The sequence below is a fragment of the Notolabrus celidotus genome, chromosome 3, assembly GCF_009762535.1.
Source record: "Notolabrus celidotus isolate fNotCel1 chromosome 3, fNotCel1.pri, whole genome shotgun sequence".
Classification (NCBI taxonomy): domain Eukaryota; kingdom Metazoa; phylum Chordata; class Actinopteri; order Labriformes; family Labridae; genus Notolabrus; species Notolabrus celidotus.
The window spans coordinates 10,637,112-10,662,915 of record NC_048274.1 but is presented as its reverse complement, the minus strand read 5'-3'; the positions used below and the strand labels follow the sequence as shown (position 1 = coordinate 10,662,915).

At 41.9% G+C, this 25,804-nt stretch overlaps 1 protein-coding gene across 3 annotated transcripts in view; it reads left to right on the top strand.

Annotated features, from left to right (window-relative positions):
• The window catches only part of fam189a1 (family with sequence similarity 189 member A1), a 141,374-nt gene that overhangs the window by 69,849 nt on the left and 45,721 nt on the right, over positions 1-25,804 (top strand). The window lies entirely within an intron of this gene.

The following is a 25,804-nucleotide window of genomic DNA, read 5'->3' as shown; positions in this document are numbered from 1 at the left end:
ATTCTCCAAATATGTGGATCTTCATTGATAAAAAGAAAGCAGCGCTGACTCTGTCCTGACCTCATATGTCTCTGGATTGAAGTGGAGCCTGGAGAGAGATTTTAATAATGGAGACTCAGAGCAGTCAGAGGTGAAACAGTCAGTGCACTTGTGAGGTGTCAGACAGAGAGCGAGTCAAACATGTGCAGCTACTTTACATTCGTGTTTCCACGGGGATAAAAGAACAAGATGTCCTCTGGTGACAGGGTAAAGGACCGGAGCAGGGCTGTGAAGGTGAACCGTGGCCTGAATGTCACAGAGTGCTTTCCTGAACCAGTGACTATTTATGTGGACTGTTCAGCCTTCCTCAGTAGGAAGATGTTTCTGAACATGCTCTGCTGATGGCGATCAGAGTTCAGTTCCTGTCTGTCACAAATAGAGGAATGAAAGAAAGAACATTGTGTTTCTTCTGTGTCTGTTACTACGGTTTACCAACTGAAATGATTTCTGTAATGAGATGCTGGAAATGCAAGTTTAAGCTGGACTAGCTGTGTGACTTTAGTTGTATGTAGAAGTATGAATAAATGCAGAAGCCAGCCCTAACCTGAAGGGTGAACCATAGATACAGGAGATAGAGATTGGAAGGAGGCGACTGGTTCTCATGAATGCAAACACAAGACTGGGTTTAACTCTCCTGCACGCCGGTCTGCCGGGCTGCTCTGGATGGTGTGGCTGTGAGCGGCGAGCCCAGACTTTGTCAATGAGTTCAGGTTCCTTTTTTTTATTTGGTTGGGTTTAAACATAAAAAATTAACGGGTTCTCCAAAGCTTATTGTTGTAAATCACATCACAGCTGCAGCCACTCACTTCAGTCTTGTGACGTCATTTGAAGGAGAGAAGCAACTGTCTGTGCACATCTCAGGAAAGGTGCATTTAGACTATCTGACAAACCAGACAAATACACGACTGAACCCATTTCTTATTCCCCCCATGAAAACCAGTCCAAGCAAACTGAAGAGAAAGGAAATAAGAGGAGGGTTAATATACTAATCACTACTAACAGCAGTTAAGTCTTTACTGAAGGTTCTGGGGCACAGCGTTAGATTCTCCCTGACTTTTCCTCTGGTTCTTTGTCATCTTGTGCATGATAATGCAATGGCGTTACAGAGTAACAGGTTGGTATTTCGTGTTTCTCAAGTGATAGAGGCTGATTCTAACATCATGTCTGACATTGGATTTCCACCACATCCGTGTCTAGTCAATCTCCCATATGCTGTGGTCTGGCTCTGTTCTGTAGTCCGTTAACACCCACTGGTTGCATTTTCAGAATGCAGTACGGAGCAGGACCGCCGGACAGCCAGAGTTAGGTGACCAAGGTTTTCCCGCGGTAATTACTGAATCAAGGATTCTCCTCCTCCTCTCCTCATCCATGTTGTCTTTATAGTCCTCTGAAAACCTCTGACCTGTTGACTCCAGGCCTGGCTCCACTCATCATGATAGTTTGTTGTTGTAGTTAAGTGAAATGCGATCTGGTGATAACACAGAGTGTTTTACTCTGAAAATGAACCGGGAGTTTTCATTTTGTTTTGGTGCCTGGATTCCTGTCCTGCTCCATCCGGCAAAAATCTGATGCCTGATCCTGAGGGCTCCGATCTGCCGGATCAGAGACGCAGCCGGAACGTAACAGAGCGGTTCCAGTGGAAGTTGACACATGGACTAGAATAGAAACCTACTAACTCTGGTGTCGTGACAGACACCGGAGACAAATCCGGAAACTAACTGACCTAGAAGTCCGGATTAGACAAGCAAGTGATGTAACCACGTTTAAAACACTTTGAAAGTATTTCGTTTTTATGCAGTTACTGGGATTTTCCAATATTACAGAATATGTTCATGTCTTAGTCAAACACTGCAAACTTGCCAGATTGTTGGAGGTTGTGGACAATTTACAAAAATATTTGCTACGACTGACTTCAATTATTGAATTTTCCTTAAAATGAGAAAATTAATTTATCTTATTGCCGCTGTTGCCCTCCATCATAAAGCATGAATCACTTGAGCTGATTTCCAGAGACTTCAGCTCGTACTCAACCCAAACTAAACGTCCTGAGACAACTGAGTGGCATCTCTGCTCCGAAAATCTCTCCTAAGTGCTGGCCTCTTCTTCTCATTGTTTTTCACAGAAATGAGACCCTGTTATAGCTTCCCATGAGGGCGTTAATCTACGCATGTTTACAGCAGGAACTCTTTGAGAACACTTCAGTTATCGCAAACAGAAGCTATGATCACTGCCGCCTGAAGTTGCACAAATCTCCTCATAGCCAGTCACCTCTGTGTGGTGGGATTCAGCGATGCGTTCACTGACCTTTAGAGTGGCAGGTTGGAACCCGAGCATGTTTCTGGCCTGATCCGAGGGATATTCTCATCTCTCTGCTGCCTGCTCTCACAGGCCTGGTGCACTGAAAACAATCAATCACGTTTGATCTGCAGAGATTAGAGGCTGTCATTGTGTTCTGTTCTGTCACTCCCATATTTTTAAACCATTTATCAAAGTTCATGTAGCTTTCCTCCCCTATGATGCTGTATCAATACACATTAACATGCTGGACATACAGGCCCCTTGATAACAATGTGAATACTCAAGTGTTGACACAGCAGATACGCCTGCTAATGAGCAGTCTTATGCACATTATTCACTAAAAATAGAAGAAGTGTTACTAACGGGCCAATCGTTTACAGGTGTTTGCTCAATACTCTTGATTCCAGGAACATTAAATATGATTTTGACACACGAGTACTGCAGATAGGAAATGTCTTGACACCCTGACACCGCCTCAGCATGTCGGGTGGCAGCTCGTAGTCACTGAGGCAACCCTAGGGCAAAGATCTGTGCGTAGACACTAACAGCTTTGATTCAAATGTGAGATGTCCCAAAATAGTGCTCAAACCTGTCAGCTCACTGAGACAAAGACTGATGAAGATGTTTAACAGAATAATGACGAGAGAAATCAGCCAATCAATAACAAACGAGGTGATTTAACAGAAAACTGAACAAGTGATTACATTTACTCCACACTGTACTCTTCTCATTATCTTTCTTTCATTCATACTACTCCATTTCCTTTCATCCAGAGATTGTGATTTCCATCCATCTGAAGTTATTATAACATCACAAGGTGAGATAGTTGTGTACAAAAGGAGCTCATAAGATTGAACTTCAAGCTGTAGTAATTATTCACCTGACAGGGATTTGATTGCAAGTGCTTTGAGAATCATCAAAAAGAGTCGGTCTTAAAACGAGCTGTGACCTTTGTGTGCATTATGTATCTGACACTATTACAAGCTCATCATCAGAGAGGTTTGTTAGCAATTTCAGAGCATCCTATTGTCGATGTCTTGTCCACCCTGAAGGGATTTTATTTCCATAACTATCTGCTAACCATACATGATCCTGCTTATTGCCTGGCTACAATCTTAAAATAAAAACATGTCGGACAAAAAGCCTCGATTTAAAAAAAAAAAAAAATTTAAACAATATCTTTATTGACTTTTCCATGTACATTGTGCATTACACAGACAAATATTACCTCATCATTTTGTACAATACAAAAGTAATTTTTTGTTATTTTCTCCCAAACAAACAAAACACCCCTTCCCACCCACATTCATTTCTCTCTCAAAGTCTGTTAAGTACACAAGACAGAATCTCTATTACATTTAAAGGTACCTTGAATAAAGTAAAATATACATCCACATATCCAAAAATGTAAGTTACACCAGTTCTCTTCTCCTTCTAGTCCATATAAGTATCTCATTCTGGGTAAGATTATTTTATTGATTTAAAATGATTTATGTATACAGTTTTACAAAAAATAGTCCCAGTGATTCCTCATCAGTTGGCGTTCCATGGTTCAATGGATTCTTATCTGCCTGTTGCGGTCGATTTAACGTGAAACTGTCCTCATCCAGCTCTCCTTCTTCTCTGACACCTTTAAAACAAAACGAGGCAAATGTCACAGCTCTGAACCCTGCTGCTATCATCACCACCGCTCATGGTTTAAGCTTCTTTGCACTTACCGGCTCCGTTGACGTCGCTAATATTGCTGGACAGAATCCAATATAAAAATGTCTGTTGCTTGCCGATTTGGCATGCTAACCGAAACTAGCATTTTAGCCACATTCTTTTGATGCTAACGCAAGCTAAGGGTTTTACCTCACCTTACGGTCTATGGTGTCTACAAGCAGAAGTAAAATGTGTCAAAACTCTTTTCTGCAGTTTATGAAAGTTAATAACCCTCATCAAGGGGTTTTGACCAATCAGAATCAAGAATCTTACACAGCCAGAAGATCACTAAGAGAGCCGGGTAATGAATGTAGTTATCAGAATCAGAAATACTTTATTTATCCCACACAGGGAAATTCAGTCATTACAGTTTCTCTACACACAATAAGTTATATAAATACAATAATAAGCTATGTAGAAAATAAATACATGGTTGAAGTCCCTGTAGATCAGGAAGAGGGCACTCTGGTGGTTTGTCTGGAGTCTGGCTATGGTAGCATTGAGATCGTGGACGCCGTAGTTGGGTTGGCAGAGGGGGGATGTAAACACCTACCAGTATGACATGTGAGATCTCCCTGTGCAGATAATATGGTCGGAGGCCCACAGCGCTCTCGGTGCTATCCCGGTCCATCAGACAGTCTGGGAGCCGTCAATGGAGACATTGTGATCGGGAATATCTAGATGCAGCCACGTTTCCGTACAACACACCATGCTACATTCCTGGTATCACCTTTATGCATGTTATGCTGTGAGATGAATTCATTTTAACACCATACGCCTTGAGCTTTAGCTTCCTTGAGCGTCAGAGCTTGTGAGTTTTAGTTGTAAGGGTGAAGTACACACAGCTAGATATACTCTATATGAAAGAGATGTTATGATTGTTTTGGGTTTCCTTGCAAATGAACAGTTAGACTGAATTTAAGCTTCAAGATTGAGTTTGAAAATAGAGGTAAACTTTTAAAACATGGCAGGGTTCACTCTACATTTCATTTTGTGATTTGACCCAGAGTAAACCTGCATGTTAGGGAATATACTATCGATACAGTGTGTGTCCGGGGCACATCTGCACAGCCCTCAGATTGCTGGGACACACACACAAACACACACACACCACTTGTGCACACTGCATGGTCAAGAGGGTAGCAGCCTCCTTCTTATTTTAACAATGTCCCCCACATCTTTAAATATGCAGCTAACGATGCACACAAATCACAGCACACACGCACACACACTTCATAATGTTGGACTTTCCATTACGATCACATAACTGCAGCAGGGCCACCAGGACACCGGTGAAAGGCTTTATGAGGTGCTCTATGTGACAGCCTGCGACCCGGACCGGCCATAAATATTACTGTTGCTGATGAAAGGCGCTGGCGGAGAGAGAGAGAGACGGAGAGCGGGCTCACTGACTGATTGCATTGAGGAAACTAGCTTTTCTACTCTGATGCAATAAAGATTAACAGTCCAACAGCACAACAACAGAAAATCAAAGTGTCACAGATCGTCCACTCCATTTTTCATCTTTCAATTAATGAATGATTAAAAGCCTGTGCATTAGAGCAGAACAGACGGAGACAGTCGTTCTGTCCATCCCAATTTTCCCCTGAATTGTGGAGCATTTTTCATCCAGACCTAAATGGACGTATTAATCCTTTTAAGTAGAAGTGAAATCGCCCATTAGCAGCCTCACTTCTTGCTCTGCGGCCAGCAGGGATCGGTTTGTGTTTTTTTCTCCGTCTGCCTAGTCTATAAGACGTCTAAGTTATTGCTTTGGGCTGCCGGTTTTAGCCCCCGATAGACATTGTTGGACTCCTCCTTAATCCTAAATCATTTTGATTTCCTTCTGTCGGCTGTTTCTGTGAAAGCATGGTCAATTTAATTATTTGTGACTCCTAGAAATCTCATGGAAACAACTGAGCTGTGTTGTGAAACCTTCTCTTGCTTGGATGTTTGTGAACATAAACTAAGGATTGTCTCTGGTTTTGACACCCACCACTTTCATGCCCTCTCCGGCTGGTTTTAAATCTTTAATTAATGAAGAGATAATCGGAAACAAAAGCACAATGATGAGAAACCGCAGCTTTTAATTTTAAGTGGTTTAGTTGTCTTTGATTTTAATGATCCCACAGTGGATTATTTATAGTGAGGTTTTTTTTTAAGTAGTACTCGTACGCTGTAAATATGAACGCAGAGATAATTATTCAGCTTTACAGTTAAATTAGTCTTGAGCTGTTTTTCTGTTTGAATGTCTTGAAGTGTGAATATACAAAGGAAACATGATCATAATTGTAGCTCTTGTTCTCTCTGAGCACAAATGTATCATCCTTAAATCAAACCAATCTTTCCTCATGAGCTGATAGGCTGGAAATAATTAGGAACAGCAGAGGAGAGAGAGAGCCTAGCATGAAGGACGTTACATGCTGCCATTTCAAGGCGGGATATTTGTGCAAAGTGTGTCGCAAGGAGGCGTAGTGGTGGGGCAAAGTCTTTCTGTCTCAGAAGTAATAACAGGCAGAATGGAGGGAAGAAGGTGGCAAAGCACTTTGGGATGGGCAATGATTTTCGAATATCCGTTCACTTAGTAAAATTCAAAGAGTTACTTTGAATATTTTCTCATTTTTAAAGTAAAATTTTTCACTGTTTTTACCGGTGCCTGGTTGTAATACGGTATTCCCGTCAGACGGTGGTTACACAGCATCTTAAAGCTGTATGCTGACCGCATTACCAAAAAGAAGAAGAAGAATGCTAACTGCATTAAATAGCAGAACAAGAAGAAAACATTCAGATTTTGTCCGTTTCTGAATCTCACACCGCCACACACGTATTTCCAGAGACTGAGCATGGCTGTAAAATTTAAACGCACGCCACGCCGCTTCACAGAAACACCGACATAAAGATTGAGACAGACGCTGACTGTGCCCGCTACTAGCAGCACCTCGTCCTGCTGCTGGTTAACGCGACTGCCACACAAACAGGCTGTTAATGGGACAGGCGTGTGTACGTGTGTGTGTGTGGGGGGGGGTTATTCGAATAATCGTCGAATAGATGCCAATGATTATCAAATAGTATTTTGGCATCCCTATTAGCACTGTGTGTATGTGCATGTCAGAGTGTGCATGTGGTGTTTACAAGCCGTGCCTGTTGCGATTCCACAACGCTGTAATGCGATGTGTAATCACCAAGTGGCAACCTCAGATCTTAAAGTATGAAGCCAATGCGGAAGTGTTAACAACTGCAGTTCCTCGAGTGTCCACTTGAGGCTGGCTCTGGAAGTACCGTAAACCACATACACACCCATTCAAAAAAGACGATGTTTACAGCAGATATAAACATGTTTACATCCTGGTACCAAAAATGAGTTTAGTCTGAATAGCTCATTTCTCTATTGGCACACACTGTACGGGGGGTGAATTATTGACTTGATTGACAGGCGGGGACACTGTAGCTGTTAGCGAGGAGGCTCAAAGCCTCTTTACCTCACACTAGCTTGACAGAAGTTTGGTTGAGTTCAGCATTTCCAATATGGCACCCGCCGACGATTGGCTTCAAAACAGCACTTCAGAAACAGATGGGTGACGTCACGGATACTACGTCCATTTTTTATACGGCCTATGGTAATCACACAAAAAGTGACCCTGTAATGAAACAGTGTACATGTTTTCAGTCCGGCTCATTCAACAATAAAAACACACGGCTTTATCAAACACAACCAGCTTGTGTCTGTAAACCTGTTCACCTTTTATGCTACACCTTTAAAGCGTAACATAATTCTGTCCGTGCTAACCTGCATGACTTTACTGTCGCAGCTAAAGTCAAAATGACTGCAATGTCAATGACTGCAGCTGGGTCCCTTCAGTCAGCTTCTATTCCTCTGCAGCCTTCAGTAAAACTTCTTATCACGCCGGTGTGCAGCACAAAAGAATGCATTTCTCACTCGCTGTCAGGAAAATAAGTAAGTGTCACGCTGGACTCTGTGGCTCGTTAAGTCCACCCATAGCAGGTGAGTGAGGCTCTCTCTGCAGACCTGAGTGCATCTTCCAGCTCCCCTCTCATTTCAGCATAAGAGCTTTTTCTTTCTTTCTTTTGATTTTCAAAAGCGGCTAATGTATCTCTTAACTTCTCTTGCTGACATCTGACCTTACCCTGCTGTCTTCTTCTTCTTCTATCACCCAGCTGTTGATTTATTCTGCAGCCAGTTAATGTCTATTCTCATTCCCTTCATAAGAGACACCATAAGGAGTCATGAAGTAGTGGCATAATGATTCAAATTGTTCGGTAGTCATTGTTACAGTAAAATATGGACATGTGCTGCTGCTGTATCGATAATTCAGTCACACATGTCAGGATAGAAATGGTGGTCTGTGTGTGAATCCAACTCCAACCCCCTGAAGGTTAGTTTATACACAATATGTGTCACTTACTAGCCAAAACATCTCCTGAAAAACGTCTTTGTCTGTGTTTTGTTGCTCTTGTCCACCCTAAATTTCCAGCTGCCACGCTGAAAGCATGAAATAATAATGAAATCAAAGCCGAGAAATTCCCTGCAGTCATTCAAACCACAATACAAAACCACGCTCGTGCTTCTCTTTCAGCTATTGTAAAGCCTCACAAATAGGCTCCACTCTGCTCTCCCTCCTGTCACCCTGGTGCCAATCCCTTTCTGTGGCAAATGGCTAGAACTGTGTGTGACATCGCAGTGATTGTGTTTTGCGCAAATAGAGGCATTAGAAGGAGGGTCCACCAGTTTATTTTTCACAGTTGAGTGAACAGCTCGTACTCTGTGGTCACTTGTCAGGGACTCCAGACGTAATTGTGGTTTGCACACAATCATGTCAGCCATATTTCACAGCTGAGTGAGTTGATACTGCGGCATGACTTCAACTACTACTGCTTTGAAGTCCCGGCAGGCTTTCTCACTGTGAGTCACTCTGTAGCTGGGTGCAGGAAACCAACTTCCACACGTGTGACCTTTGATGTCAGGTGGAAGAAAGGAAGAACGGGGACAGTATAGAATCTCACTGTTTATTTCTACAAAGACATTATTAGCACTTTTAAATCGCCTGCAGTTTGTACGACAAGTCCAACTTTATGTGCAGGCGACATGCCAATACATGCACGCCTCAAACTGAACAGCATGCCAATACATGCACGCCTCAAACTAGTGGTGCAACGGATCATCGTTGATCCGTGATCCGTACGGATGCCTCTCCACGGATCGGCACGGACGTGGTCCGCGGATCGGTTGATAAAAAAAGTTGCGCGTGTTCACGTGATGACCGCATGTTCAATCCACACTCACTCGTCAAGCGCAGCGGTAGTCATGGCAAGTGAAGGAGCAGAGGAACTTGAAAACCCTCCTGCAACTTTTAAGTCACATGTATGGGAGCATTTTGGTTTCCCTGTGAAATACAGTGAAGGCTGAATGTGCTTGAGCCACGTTATGAAATTCCGTTGCGTACCCACTAGACCAGAGGCCGTCAATACGCGTCCCGCGGACCGCATCCGGCCGCCTGTTCATCGCCCCCGAACTGTTATTCCTTCACTCTGTGTTCTGGTCGTGTTTACCGGGACTTGTCTCCATGTCAACGATACGCAGACAGGCTGTTACTGGGTCACTTAGAGTCCAATGCTGCAAGTGCAATTTTTAACTTTCACTTTCATTTATGGAGCAGTTCGCATATTGGCACTTTGCCAGCTGTAGGACTCTAGAATGCACGAAAACGGTGTGTTCAGTTTGCATATCAAAGAAAAGTGGACGGTGAAAATCAGCAAATGAAAGAAGAATGGAGTGAAACTTTTGAAGTTCCTCTGGTCCTTCACTTGTCATGACATGAAATGCAGCGAATGAGCCAGGACTGGGCCCAGAGTAAATTTTGAGTTGATGGTTGTTTTTATTTAATGGGCAAAAGTTTAAAAGTGTTTTACAAAATAAATGGAGGACAAAGTTATATTTGTCTTTTTATTTTTTTATTTTTTTTTGCTGATCCGAAAAATGATCCGATCCGTGACTCAAAACCGTGATCCGATCCGAACCGAACCGTGAGTTTTTTGATCCGTTACACCCCTACCTCAAACTGAACAGCATGCCAATAGCTGATGTTGCATTTTAGAGATGGGACCTGCAGAAAACAGGGTCAAACTCTGAGATGGTCTTTTTCAGGGGTGGTACAAAATATGTGTTATGATACCCTTTCTATCTAGACTTATCATATCTACTTTGACCACTAACATGCAAATGTCCACAGATATTATACTCTTGTAAAGTTACTCAAAAGAGCTGAAACATTTAAATCTTCTTAAAATCTCAAGGACTTCTTGAAGGACTCAAGAAAAAGTTTGTCCAAAGTCACAATATAAAGTTCCTACAAAAGAAAATGTACATTGAAATATTAACGTCCAAATAACACAGGGAGCACCTTGCCCCATCTCATTTCTGGAGCGTTCACCCGCTCCACTCCACCAGAAATATGCGCCGAGTCTATTTTTGAAAGAGCCGGTGCCCAGCATGCATCAAGCTGAACAGAGAAGCTCTACCTGGACAGGAAGTCAGGCTCGAAGGTGGCATGTAACATCCCCTCAATTTCAAAATAAAACACCATAAACAGATTCCCGACCGTTTAAAAGAACTGATCAGAAATAAAGAGATCAGAAATACTCTTTGATTATGGATGGAATTGTTCACAGCTACAGAACAGCCACATATCCGGGATCCATGTCGACCACAAGTGGACTTTAATATGATAACTGTGTCAGAAGGTAACAGGACAACAAAGTAGAAGAAGAAGAAAGAAACCTACTTTATTAATCCCCATGGGGGAAATTCAATTTTTTTTCACTTGTGTCATTTTTTGGTCATGCTACACACAAATTTTTGGTATACATACAATTAAGCACACACATGCAGTGAGCATGCACTTAAGGAGAGATGTCAGTGAGGATGCTGCCATCAACTAGCGCACCCCGAGCAGTTGGGGGTTCGGTGCCTTGCTCATGGGCACCTCAGCAGTGCCCAGGCAAGTGAACCAGCACCTCTCCAGCCACCAGTCCACTTGCCAAACTTCGTCCATACTGGGACTCGAAACGGCGACCCTTCGGTTCCCAAGCCAAGTCCCTATGGACTGAGCTACTGCCGCCCCAATACGATAAATAAAATAGATAAAATAGAATAGAGCAGAATTATTAATATGAAACTTAACCTGCAAAAACTAAACTCTATAGTTATGCAGCATACTCAGCAATTATAGAAGCACAAAAGTAACAGAATACTATTCAAATGATTCAACCACTGAAAGGCTCTGTAACCTGTTGTTTGTATGTCATTCTCTTTGTACTGGACCCAGCTGCTCCAAGCTGCATTACATTTCAAACACACTTCCTGTGCAGCAAGGCGTGCGCTGTCGGATGGAGCGAACCTGCAGTGCTGACGGTATAACTTGGACGTAAGATGTTTAGCAGCCTCTTGCCCCAAAAGTAGATTTTAAAACAAGCCCCACCTCTGACAAGGAAAGAAGGTAATCATAGGTGAGAATGTTTAAGGCTGATTTATACTTCTGCGTCGAATCGACGGCGTAGCCTACGCCGTAGGTCCGCGTAGCTCCCGTACCTACGCAGAGGCCTACGCACGTAGCTGACGTGCACCTCCTCCAAAATGTAACTACGCGTAGAGCCGACGCGGACCGCAAGCTCTGTGATTGGTCCGCTCGACGGCTTTGTCTTTCCCGCATTCACAGCACTCCCGGCCTGGACATCGGCCACACATCGGCCGTGTATTTCATCTCCTCCTCTCTATTCTTCATGTAATCATGTCTGTATGATAAACAGCAACATGTATCAGCTGTAGATTAACTTAACACGCTCTGAATCGATGTGGAAAAGTAAACAGAGATCTTAGCAGGACCGGAAGCAGGCGACCGGCTATCAGAGAGACCACACTGCCCTCAAGCGTTGTGGAGGAGAATTGCTGCGCGGCACGGACACATCGATGCAGAAGTATGTGGGGCTCATGTCCGCGTCAGCCCCTGCTGCGTAGGGGCGACGCAGAAGTATAAATCAGCCTTTAGAGTGGCCAATCACATTTTAAGGGAAGGGCACCCTCGCTGCACACTGGATCCAGCCCTGTTAGGAAAAGATTATGAACAGGATATATTTGCAGCAGAATTATCCAGAGATTGTCCGTTGTGACCGAGCTGAAGTCAGAGTGTCTTTATTCGTCTGTGTTGATTGCAGTGTGTGTAGGTCTGTAGTTCATGTCTGCAGGTCTGAACACCTCGTTGTGGATGTGTGGACGGCTGAGTCAGAGTTTGAGAGCACCAGACAACGTTTATACCTCACTACCATGAAGAACCTCCAGTTTGAGGAGTGTTGGCTCTCTGTCAAAGTAGATGCAGAAATAAATCAACGTACTTCATACTGGACCGGAGAGAATGAAAGCTGAAAGCCCTGAGTGTAAATTAATGTAAAAGCTGATCTGCCATGAACTGATAGTTTTATTGAGCAGAGAGAGGAACATTGTGAGAGTTATTAAAGTGAAGCAGGCAAGCTAACCTGCAAACAGTCCTGAAGCTGATGAAGTCTCTGTCAGGTTAAAGTGGATATCAGAGCAGCTTCAACATCTTTTAGAAGAAGATAGTATAAATATGACTTGTTATGTCTTCATGTGAAATAGAGACATTTAGTTGAAGGCGCTGAGCTTGGTGTACATATTGAAAATGCTTTTCATATTTTGTCCTCAGATTGAACTGAAACAATGACGAGAGTTGCTTGATGCTCACTGACAAAGCCAAACTGTCTCTGTCTTGTTGTTTTGCAGGAAAACAAATCATGCATCTACATAGTTGGTGATTTCCCGAGATTTCAAAGCTGCAGATACTTTAAGTTCTCCACTCCGGCTGAGAAATCAGCCTTATTGCGTAACTTTGAATGCTAACTGTGTCCTGTCCAGTGCAGCCATTCAGAGTTCACTGACACACCAATGGATGATCATAAGTGCCTTTATAAGGGCTGTGTTTGCTAACTAAACTATTCAGAATTACTACTAATAATACTTAATTTACTTACTTTCAATACAGGTAACAAAGTGCTTCACAATGGGCAAAAAAAGCAAGTAGAAATGCAAACAAAAATGAAGCAATATATATATTAAATAGCAAACACACTTAAAAAAACAAACCAATAAAATCAAAGTTGAAATTAAATGAAATCACATAATTAAAGCTTTTCTGTAAAAATGTGTCTTGAGTAATGAAATAAAACAAGAGACTGACCTTTGGTTCTCAGTCTAGACCTTAAAACAGCTGGCAGATCATTATGAGAGGATCTCAGACTGCGTCCTGGCTCATACAGGGATAAAAGTTCAGGGTAATATAATATAAAGTTGAATTTCACATAATTCATGTATTCCCCTGGAAATGTCCTCTCTGGTTGCCCAACAGTCTGAAAGCTGGCAGTGTCAACTCCCATTCTGTGTAATTAAGAAGCTGTGAAGAGACTATTGTTGCTCAAGGATTTTATTACAACGACCAGTGCACACATAGAGCTGCAAATGCACAACACACGCAGACATAAAGTACAGACAAATACATAAACCCAGCCTCTCTCAGACACACAGACAGAATCCAAAACACACACAGTTTCAAATCTGCCGTTGTGTTTGTGCGTTTTGTGTTGTGTCTCCCTGTTACATAGAGGTCTGTTATCCTCCGCGCTGACCCAGATGGAGAGGTTTATGTGGGAGATGTTGCCCGCTGCTAACAGAGAGTGGCCCCTCAGGACCACCTGTCAGAAACTGCTAAAGGAGAACAAAGAGACAGGAAGTATGTGTGTATCAGACGGACAGATGGACAGACATGTAAACAGAAGTGCATACGTGTGTGTAAGTGTGTGTGGAGGGGTTTGAGGTAGTTTGGGAGGGAGAGGAAAATCTGCTGTGACTCTGCACTTTTGATTTTAGAGGATATCTCGTGTTCAGATGTTCTCTGAAGGACTTTATGATTAGTATGATTTAAGTTTCCTCACCGGTCTTTTGACTCATTTCTCAGAGCTGGCAGTCGACCAGGAGCAGGAGAATCCTGGGCGAGAGCGAGCTTGAGTATTTTTCTCTGCACTCACAGGGAGACACAAATAGAGGAGGTTTTAACAGCTTCTGATTTGTATCCCTGCACATATGTAGATAAAAGCCTCTTCTTTCATTGTGATGTTTCTTGTGTTTTCACTCAGGTTCATAATTTCTTGTAAATGCAAGATGTGAATTAAAAACAGGCGAATAGAAGAGCATCTCTCCTCTTCCTGTTTTTACCTTGACTGAGCTTTTAAGAGTCGAGGCAGAGGGTTGAATGAACATTCTCTTTTTTACATTATGTATATTTCACAATAATTTTAATGAAACAGCTGCAGGGACTCTAAGTATGGGACATAAAAATACCCCTTGATGCTTGCATAGTTCTTGATGCAATACAAAAGATTTTCTTTTACAATGTTTCTCATGTATCCCTCACAAATGCAAGCCAGATAGCTTTCTGTTTTTATGCCCTTAAACTGTGGAACTCTCTGACCCTGGACATTAAAACAGCGAGCTCTCAGGGAGTTTTTTAAAAGTAAACTAAAGACTTACCTTTTTAATCTGGCTTTTGGCTTGAAATCATTCATTTAAAACCATGGACTGCATTATTAACATATTTTTTTATATTTTATTTTATTTTTATTTAAGCTTTTGGATTATATTTCAGTGATTTTGTTTTGTTTTTATTTTATTCTTCAGGTTTTTATCCGTTTTTATTTTGTTGATTTAATGTTATTATTTTTTATTGATCTGATTTTGTATTATTTACTTTATTTTATTATTTTTTCAGGTATTTTTTTAATTACATTTTTCAGGTATTTATTTTATTTGTTTTATTTATTTTATTTGTATTTTTAAGTATTTCATATTACTTCCCATATTTTTCAGTCTTGTATCATTTTATCTATTGCTGTTATTTTCTACTTCTCTGTTCTTTTGTGAAGCACTCAAGGCTGGATGCTTCAATGTATGAAAGGTGATACATAAATTAAGAGGAAATGATTTGAGTCCCTAAAATGATTAGTGGACCACATTTTAAAATGTATCCATATGATTCACCCCAAAAAATTTTTTTAAATCAGAACCAGAAGATTGTATATTTAAGTATATCTCCATGTGGTTGAAGTTACTGCAGGAAAGCCTCGCCCCTCCTACAAACAGAAGCCCTAGTTTTACACAGGTTTGCTGTGGTTGATGTTGGAGCATCTATCTCAGCACCGTCACATTCAAATTGTTTGGTGAAAATAAGAGCAACATATTGAAAAAAAAATCCGATTCCTACCATGAAACAGTGAATGCTGTGTTGTGGCTGTGAGCACAGGAACGTAGGCAGCGAGAGGAAGCTCGAGGTTTCGTTTTGAAAAGTTTTCTTTGCGCTGTGGTCAACAAAAAATATCTTCCTGTTTCTAAGCAACATCTTTTCAGCATCCTTTGTAAAATCTGGACACTAATTTTGGCTCAATGTGTATTTTCATATGAACGAGTTGAAGTTTATCTCATTATCTCTGACTGTGTTTTTGTTTCTTAGTTACAGAAATGTTGGAAAAGGAGGCTCATTTCTTCATAACAGGTCCAGAAACTCCTAATTTAGAGCGTTCTGTGCCCTCTGCAGACAACACAATCTATCCTGATTTGTTTCTTTGTTGCACTGGAAGCTGCTTGGCGAGTGCAGTTTATTTAATTTGGTTAATTAAGCGCGAATAAAGGAAGGACACCCTGCTCAAGTACTCAAGCATAAGTACCTTTCTATGATTATAAGCTCCTGTCGAGTGGCTCCCGTCCAATCACAGCACAGAATCCGCAGCAAATGTTGCATAATGAACCAGCCCTTAATGTGAGCCGGGTTAACCTGCAGCACGGAGCTCGAGTGGTCTTGCTCAGGGACACTTCAGCAAGGTGGGAGTCTGCCAAGGTGGAGGCTTCACCCTGAGTGCTCCTGTTGAAGAGCCGCCTCTCTAAAGCCACCTCGCTGCCAGCCTCAATAAAGGCTGTGTTATTTCTCTTTACGCAGGGCGAGCTGAAGAGGGAGAACAAGGGTGTGTGTGTGTGTGTGTGTGGGTGAGTGTGTGTATACTTCTGGAGTGTGTTCCCTCTGTTCACAGCTTGCCCGTCACCTCTGGTCAGTTTGCATTAGCACTGCCTCTCTCCATCTCCCACTGCTCCTCAGATCACCTCCTCTGTCCTCTCATGCTGTGGATCTACAGAGAACACATTTGAATGAGAGGGACAGTCTTCGCCGTGATAACCAGCCTCTCTGTTAACGGCCGAAAGGAGGAAGAGGAGTGTGATTAAAGGAGATTCTTTGCAGCAGTGATTCCCACAGAGGGAGGCTTCCTCATTCAGACCTCCTCGGTAGTTTAACTTTGGCGTCTGAACTGTGTCAGCTAAGTGACTCGGCCTCAGGCGATGTGGTTCTGCTGATTATGAGAGGGTGCTGCTTCTTTACAGTTAAATGTTTTGATGACCGCTCGTTGATCCTGAGCGTGGAATCCAGAAGGGGGCGGATTGCTGTAGGATTTGTTTGTTACTTGTTTTCGTTTTCTTTGTTCCTCCTCGTTTTGTTTGTCTGTGTGTATACATGTGTGCATGTGTGTGTGTAGTGGAGTTGTGGCTTTACCATGGAAAAGAATGTTATATTTCCCTGCTTCCAGTTTAGCTTTTTCCAATCATATCTAAACACCCACGACAACAATGATCCCAAAACTTAGAAATGAGCTCGACCAGCAAACCACAATGTTTCCTGGCATCACACCAGGTTGTACCTACTAAAAGCCGACACTAACATCTCACATCATGAAGGACCTGTTGGCCTTGGAAGATGCAGGATTAACTCAGAAGTTCCAGGCCTATCAGAAAAACCTTCATCGTGCTAAAAAACAACAACATACTGATGCACAGCTCTCTGTTGTGGCTCAACTCAACTCAACTCAACTCCGGTCTCTGAGTCTCCTGGATCTACCACCATTCTACATTATCTGTAATTTAGCTTTAGTGTATGATCAGGTCTCAAAAAACACATCTACGTCTCAGGACAACATAAAACCAACACCAGGACCTCAGTACTATGCACTGCTTTTGCAACTGGAAAACAACGCGCCACTGTAGAGTAAGGAATCAGGAGATATTTAAACAGTGTTTGCACAGCGGAGAGCAGCGTTGCGGAGGGTAGTTTGTCCAACTTAAGGCTAAACATTTGTATAATGTTCAAAATCAAACCTGAACCAGCTAGAGGGTTTTTAAATCTCTTAACAGTACCTTTTAAAACAGTCTTTCATCGCGTCTTTGTCCGCTTGAATCTTTTCACATTGTACGCGAGGAAAACCATCGTGTTTACGGGCAGAAGTGCGCTCCTTGCTTTGTTGACTGTAAATCCTATCTTTGAGAATATCCTCTCTGATGGCTTGGAGGTGGATGGGATGCTGTGGATTGTTTTTGAGGCTTCGGACAGCTTTGGGTATACCTCCTCATTCTTTTGGCCCCGTACAGATTTTGTGTGGTCCGGTAATCCTTGATCTCACAGCCCACTTCATGAAGCTGCTCCTCATCTTCATCACTATTTTTTAGGATCAACTGAAGTTTTATTTCCTGACATTTTGAGCTACCATGAACGTAGAATGATTTAAAGGCCAGCTGAGGTACGTCTGCTCGACAGGTCCCCACTAAATGGTCCACCTTTAATTACCAGGGGAGATTTAATTACCACTTTAAGGAGATTTAACACTTCAAAAGCTGTTCTCAGAATTACATTAAATAAGTCTATATTTATATAAAAATAGGATATATGAGACACTATTTTTACGGGAAACAGGAAAATAATGTAAAATTAGACATTGAGCACCCCCATGGTTTGAATGGAATGATCCACATTTCATATGCAAATATTCGACTAAGAGATTGGCAGTCGACTAAGGCTCGTTAGAACGAATCGTCGAATATTCGACTATTTGGGATCACCCCTAACAGGTATCCTTGAATATATTACTTTTAATTCTCAGCGCTTTTGTGCATAGCTTCATCTAAAACATTATTTCCTTCTGTGCTTACTTTTTAGTGTTATTTTTAAATCATCAGTATTTCTTTCTCATTTTATTCCTTCTTTTTATTAATATTCTGATATTCTTACTTATTGTGTTTAAGAGCAACTGTAATTGGTTTGCTGGTGTTTGTCTAACATTAGCAGAAATAGCACCACCAGTTGTTGGTCCTCCTTGCAGGTAAATATCTACATGCCTGTGCTGGACCTGGTGACACGTTGTTCCCGTCAAGTGGTCATATACAAGTTTAAACAGACACAGTCTATGTACAACTTTATTTCAAGATCCTCATCTTTAAGGCCCTCCATAACCTCGCTTTTCCATACCTCTCTGAACTTCTGTACATCAACACACCCATCTGCACTCTCAGGTCTTCTTCTTACATTCGCCTCACTACATCACCGGCCCGCCAGACCACCATGGGATCTAGAGCCTTCAGCTGGTCTGTCCTCCCACCAGACATCCGTAACATTGACTCTCTTTCTATTTTCAAATCATGTCTCAAAACACATATTTTTAAACTAGCAAATCACTCTGATTACACCTCTTCATTGCACTGTACCTTATCCTACTATGCGAACTGTAACATGTCTTTTTGATTTTACCAATCTTATTTGTTGTAAGTTTTAAACTATGCTTTTTAAGGTGATCTTTAGTGCTTTGAAAGGATCCTATAAATAAAATGTAATATTATTATTATTATGATTAAGATCAAAACACTGCCAAACCACACCTTGGATGCCATCTGTCATCTGTGCTTGTTTACATCTGGGTTGTAAAAGCGTTACAGGATTATGGCAGCAGGCAGTAACTGGAACTACAGCTTAGACACAACATATGACTGCCATATTAGGCCTATAATATAATAAAAAAGAACATTTTTTTGTAGCAGTCTAGTTATTCTGGTTCAAACGAGCAAGGGTGACAACATTTGATCGTTGAGCCAACCAAATGTGCACGTCCCATGTTGAAACAATGAGACTTTTTATGGTCTTAACTAGTTGTGGGTTTCACTGCAGGGGAGCACAGCATGTTACAATAATCCCTCATCCTTCCTCATTCCTCCTTACTTCTGGGAACAGAGAGGGAAGAACACAAAGTATTTCCTGAAGAGAGAAAGAAAGCTTGTAGCATACGAGGGTGACATGATTATAAATACATCTCCAGGCTTTATTTCCTGATTGTTTGGAACATCAAATCACAGGGCTGTTGATGCACAATCATTGGAACCAATTTCCAAACTTATTTATACTGAAGTCACACAAATAGGCAGAATTAATTTCACTTCTCCTCCTCTCCTGTAATAAGACTTGAATATATCTCACAGCTGCATGTGTCTGCTCTGAACACACCCTTCTTTTATTTTGTTTTTATTTCATCACGTATCAAAGTCAGGCTGTTGAACTCATTTCATTCCACTCACGCACTGACATTAACGGAGCTGTATGGATTTGAATAAAAGGAAACAATATGAGATGTGATTTGAGCCACACTGTGATAAAAACAGAGGAACCACTTTGCTGTTCCCCACATGGACTAAAAGATGTCTCCCTGGAGGCAATTTTGGAAGCTTTTTTAATCCTGCTGCCTCCTCCTTTTTTTTTTACTCATGATTCATCTTCTATGCATTTAAACCACATTGTTTGTCTCAGCATACAAAAACACACCTATAGTCTCCATCTTTGATCCTTTCTCTGCGTCTTCCAGGTGCTCGTATTATGTATGAAAAGACAGGAAGTGACAGGTAAGGGATCGGACAAAAGGAGGAGCAGAGTGAGAGGAAGCCAGGGCTGCTTGTGAAAGAGCACGGTTGGCTGAGTGAACAGGAACCTTTCGGCTCGAGATAATGCCCGATGAATGATGTCGTCCCCTAAGGCCCTGAGAGGCAGGAAGTGTGGCTCCATATTAATTAGAATATGAATTAGATAGACCCCCTTATCTGATGGCTCAGAGGAGCGAGAGCGGCATAATCCAGGCAGCAGCGGCAGCAGAGGTGTTTCCAGCTCAGGTCACGTTGCTCTCCTTCAGCTATTATGACCACTTTCAGTCTCAGTGCTGAGAGACACTTGTTTTAGGGGTGGATTGATGGCTCTGTTTATCGGTCTATTGTACTTTAAAGACGGAAAAATATGGATTCATCACATTAATCAGAAAACAAAAGAACAGACATTGCCTTTTATGTAGTCTGAAAAACATTTAAACTGTGTGTGAATGCAGTGTGTCTCAGGAGGGCACAAATGCAAGCTGGTTTGTGAGCATCTATTTCAACACCTTGTAACAATATTGCAGATGTACACTCGTTGCAATCAGACGACGACTCACATTTCTATAGACTGTAGAAGTGTTTCCAAAAATGTACGGGCATAACTATGTTCCACAGTTAAATAGCCCCCAGTCAACGGGGAAGCTCAGATGGCTACAGTTAGCATAGCTGCATAGCTACATGTTGGTAACTGTCTACCAAGACACATTGAGATACTAAAAAGTAAAATAACAAGACACACAAAATTAATAGCCAACCGTTCAGAAACTTCCTGCTACAGTCTTACAGTTTGAGCAGATGCCACTCCATCAGGATCACATTCTGGATCAAAATCAGAGGGTTGAAGTTAAGCGGTTCTGTTAGCAGCCATAGCTATGCGGCCACCGTAAACATTAGATCAACATGCTGGAAAGCAGAGGCCACGTCCACTTCCAGACATTAATTGTATAAATAATGAACATAGTATCTGTGACGTCACCCATCTGTTCCTGAGCACTGTTGTGAAGCCAATCATCGGCGGGAGCCATATTGGTAACGCTGAACTAAACCAAACTTAGTGTGAGGTAAAGAGGCGGGCTTAGCCAACAGCTACAGTGCTCCCGCCTGTCAGTCATGTCCTTATTTGGGCAAAACTCGTAATCTTAATATCTTCTGAACAATCACGTAAAAAATCACTCCAGTACAGTGTGTGCCGATAGAGAAATTAGCTACGTAGACCTAAGCTGTTTTTTGAACCAGGCTGTAAAATTTTTTATTTCTGCTGTAAAGATCGTCTTTTTTGAATTGGTGTCTATGTGGTTTCCGGTGTTTCTGCAGCCAGCCTCAAGCGGATTCTCGATGATTTGCATTTTATAAAAACTTCCGCATGGGCTTCATCATTTGAGACCTGAGGTTGCCACTTGTTTCCAGAGTGGCAGGCCAGACAGCTTGTTGACATTTAAAGCTACAGACACAGAAACAGCCTGTTCTGAGCAGGGCTGAAACAGAGGGATTTACAGGCATGCCAAAATCTGTGTTTTTTGAGCAATAAAGTTCAGAGACATGTTTTGGGGACCTCTGAGACCAATATAAAGTTGATGAAAAGGAGTTTTAATATGTGACCTTTAATTGACAATTGAACATTTTTTAACATTTTACAGAGAGCAAGAGCAAACAGATATCTTTCTGCTTCTGCTGATATGCATATGAACTTTTAAAGAATTTGAGTGAACCAGCTGAGCCGGTATTATATCACTGAACAAGATTGCTCCCATGTTAGCAGCTTTGTGAAGATTTACTGAGAATCTTATGCTTAAATAAGTCTGAAGTCATGTCACCTGCTAATTAGCTCTGAATGCTAACTAGAGACAAGGTTGACTGGAATAATATAAGTTTCGAAGGTATCATCAGCCTTTTTGTTGTGGCGCTACAAGAAAGGTCAGTCATTAGTCTTTATCATCAAGAGCTCATAAATGATTCTATAAATGTCAGGCTGATTCATTAAATAGTCAGATACACCTCTGTGGACCTTTGACTGAACATTAATATGGACACTTTGCCTCGATGCTCCTCCCACTGTGGGATGTGAAGCCAAAATTCTGCCTCAATGGGCGCTGATATATCGAGCTAGTGGAGCATGTGCAGGAACAATCTGTCTGGTAAATCTGGGGGAGCCGGCATCACACCCCCTCCGCTAACCAAAACACATATTTAACTCACAGAGAAAATGTCAGAGATCCCTCAGGTCAGTACAGTCCACCGCAGATCAGATTCTTTTGAAAGGTCATGGAAAGTTCAGCGACTCTTGTGATAGTGTTTGTCATCATTCTTCCTCGGCAGCTGATCCGATAAAGAACACTGCAGGAGCCCGTCAGTCAATCATCTTTTTAACATCCAAAAACTAAAACTTAACTTCTCAGTACTCGCATAGAGTCAGCATGATAAGAACTGTGATGACAGAAAGCATGTTTCAAATATATGTATTTGATGTGTATTTGGATCTGTAGTTTGACCCAGGTTCCATTTGTTTAAATGGAGTAGGTGGAGTTTCAGACCTGTACTGCAGCTAGTCACCACGGGGGAGCGCTAAAAGTTATGGCTTCACTTGGAGTAGTTTTTTGTTTGGTCCGTGTTTTTTACAGTCTGTAGTCTGGTGGACAAAAACACACAAACGTAGAAAGTTAGCGACATTATCAGATTGCTTCAGTTGCTGCAGCCCCTTTCAAGAGCCACTACACCAGCTCCACAATCTGATACTCTCATCTCTCCTGCTTGTATTGCTTATATCTCAACAACAACATTTCTTGGTAAATGAAAAAGTAAGCCGGAAACCCCCCAAAACCTCCAAAATGTAATATAAACAAAGAGAACAAAGCCCCTATTTTTAACCGCAATAAACAACAGGTACTGAAAGAAGGGGAAGGGCGGCTCTTCATACCTGGGGGAAGGTATGAAGGCAGGTATTTTTAAAGTAACAAGTGTGCCCAGAAGGTAGACGTACAGTGAATAGAGTTAAGATGTTTGCTGAGTTTGGTTAAAGATAAGATCAGATAAAACTTTATTGATCCTTGGGGGGAAATTCTGCAACACAGACATTGTAGGAGCCATGAAGGATTTGAGTGTTTATAGTATCTTATTTTGAGGATTAGGGTAGTTTATTGTTTGTATATTTTTTGTGGTGTTATTTTTGTTGTTTGTTTACGATATGGTTTATTGTGGGGTCAGTTAATTAGGTTATTTCCGGGTCATGTGTTAGAGGCGGGGATATTCAGTTCACACCTGTTTTATTTTGTTTGGAGGTTGGAGAGTGAGGTCGAGCTGGGTCTCCATGCTTTTTGTTGACCGCTATATTGCTATATCACTTTTATCATCTGTTTGTTCACTTAATCATGAGTTGATTATCCTTTTTCCTTAATAAAAGGTTAAACTTATTTTTTGTACATCAGCGATTTTTGCTTTTAACCCGTCAGACACTTTATTAGGCCCAACCTCAGCCTCGCAGCAGATTTTGGCTCTTTGTAGTTGCTACAGACATGGTAGCAAGAGTAGTACAAGAATAATAGAGCACAAATAGAGAATATATTTAAAAGTAAACATAAAAATGAAAATAGATAAATTAAATAAGAATACAGTTTAAAGGTATATACTGATGTTACACATGGTGAAAATATCTGTAATTGACTCCGAATTAAAATTGCGTACCCTGCCTTTAACTTTGGGGAAAGATTTTGTAACAGTTCCTTACATTTCAAACTTGATTTAACATGTTTCAGTAAGAAAAAGTGTCACCACATTTTGTCCCTCAGTTAAAGTGATGATTTAAAGCTCTTGGAAAACTGGCCTTCAGTTAGGAGTGTACTTTGTCCCTTTTGAGCCCGCTCTGTAATCTTTCACAGAAATCACTCTAGATCTCCATCCTTGCTCTTTCAATGTACTAATATAAGCAGCTGCATGTTTAAAAAGTTCCTGCTGTACTTGAGGGGTGGTGTGGGAGTCCACAGGGACCATGGTTCATTATAGGCATGTCTCATTACAGCCGCCCCTCCCACCAGGAGCCCGCGGGGGAGCGGAGAAGGCAGAGCCTCCTTGTTTTAGCTCTTTAGAGGTCAGTGGTTGATTAAAATGTTGAGAAGTGGAGGTTAATCAGCTGCTGAACCTCAGGGTGATACTGTCTTTCATGGTGTGTTTTAATCAATACGTGTGAGCTCTGGTGCCCTGATGAACTACTCTACCTTCAGACAGAACACAACACTACTACTTCCCTTTTACGCCGATGTACTTCCTGTTTAATTAGCTCCAACATCCCTTCTGGTGTGGAGGGCTGTTCTTGAAGTGAAAATTGGCAGTATTGAAAGGCGTATCGTTAAATTAAAGGATGATTCTGCAAAACGTCTTTCGCTCAGATAGCTTTTTATGGGAAAGGAAGAAATACTGACACTCTGAAACCTGATTACTTGAAACTTCACCACTTATAAGCAGTTGAATCAGTCCAAACAAACAAATAATTAAATAAATAAATACATAGATGGATAAAGGACCCTCATATGTAAGATGCAGTCGAGCGCACTGGATGTAGGTCTGACGTCTCATCTGCCAATATAAGGTGTTGGGTCGCAGCGTGTCCACATGATGTCTCTAACCACAGGAACTAATCCATCACAGCCTGTGGAGATGCAGTCTGACATGCTGTCAACATGACTGCACATCAAAGCCGACAAGAGGAGAGCCGGGTTTGTACCTCTTCTCAGAGTCAAGTAGTAAAGAAGTAGAAGAACATTTGGAGTTCCAGACATGAAAGGAAAAGGAAAATCTGAACAGTTTTTTTAACTGTTTTTTCACTGTTTTATTACGACGTCTGTAAATGTCGTAGTTCTGAAAGTGAGGACTGTTGTACTTTAATTATCTTACTATGATTCCATAAACGTCCAGTTAAACAGGAAATCTATCAACTCAAGGAAGCAAGATCCTCTTTAAAATGCTGCTTCTCTAATTAAATCTTGCGTCAGTCTTTTACCGTGTTAATGAAGACAAAGTGCAGAAGTCTAAAGATTTGTTTGCTGTGTTCAACTCTGTTCTGATGCTCGATAAATGTGTTGTTCTGCTTGCGGTTGTCACTTGTCAGAACTCACTTCTTATCAGGCATGAACCATAGCTCTTGTAAATGTACGTGTGCACAGGTATCTCTGAACAAAGTGTGGAGGTTTTGGAGGGATGTGATGTGTGCTCCTGCGGTGAGGCTTTGTCCCAGCTGGATTTGGGGTCTGTGGAAGTCGTTACGTCTGGTTTAGTGCAATGTCCCCCGGGTTCTGCTGCTCAGAGTCAGTATCAACACCTCCACTGTTTATTTGGACCGCCGCTGAACCTGGGGTCACTCAACTTGTATCACCACTAATCCCCGTGATGTGGTCTCAACAGACCCCTGCACACACACACACCCACACTCACACACACATAAATATACATCAGGGCCCTCGGCGGTCGGTGGGGGCAGAAAGGTGAGAGTTACCTCAGTCAGCGGTGTGAGCCAATGAGAAGCAGCTGCTGCAGCTCTCTCAGTGTGTTTACAGAGTCAGCAGGAGGGGCATCATGTGAGGCACAGTGTTGTCTTTACTGATTGTATCGTCGCCTCTGGGTTTTGTGCGGTTTAAAAGTTTTTGCATCGATTTAAATAGCAGCATAAATGAGGAGGTTCCTGATGCAAATATCTGACCCTGTTTCCTCTGAATCAGTATTCAGTAAAGATCTGGTTCTGTCCTTTAAGTGGGTCTTGTTCACAGATGTTGGAGCCCCGCAGAGCTCGGAGGATTGATGTACAGTGTCGGAGGGAAACTGAATCAGAGGATTTGTGATCTGCTGAGCAGAGGCAAAAACAAAGCGACGCTGCTTCCGCCTCTCGTGGCTCTGGGATAATTGAAAACAAACAGCCTT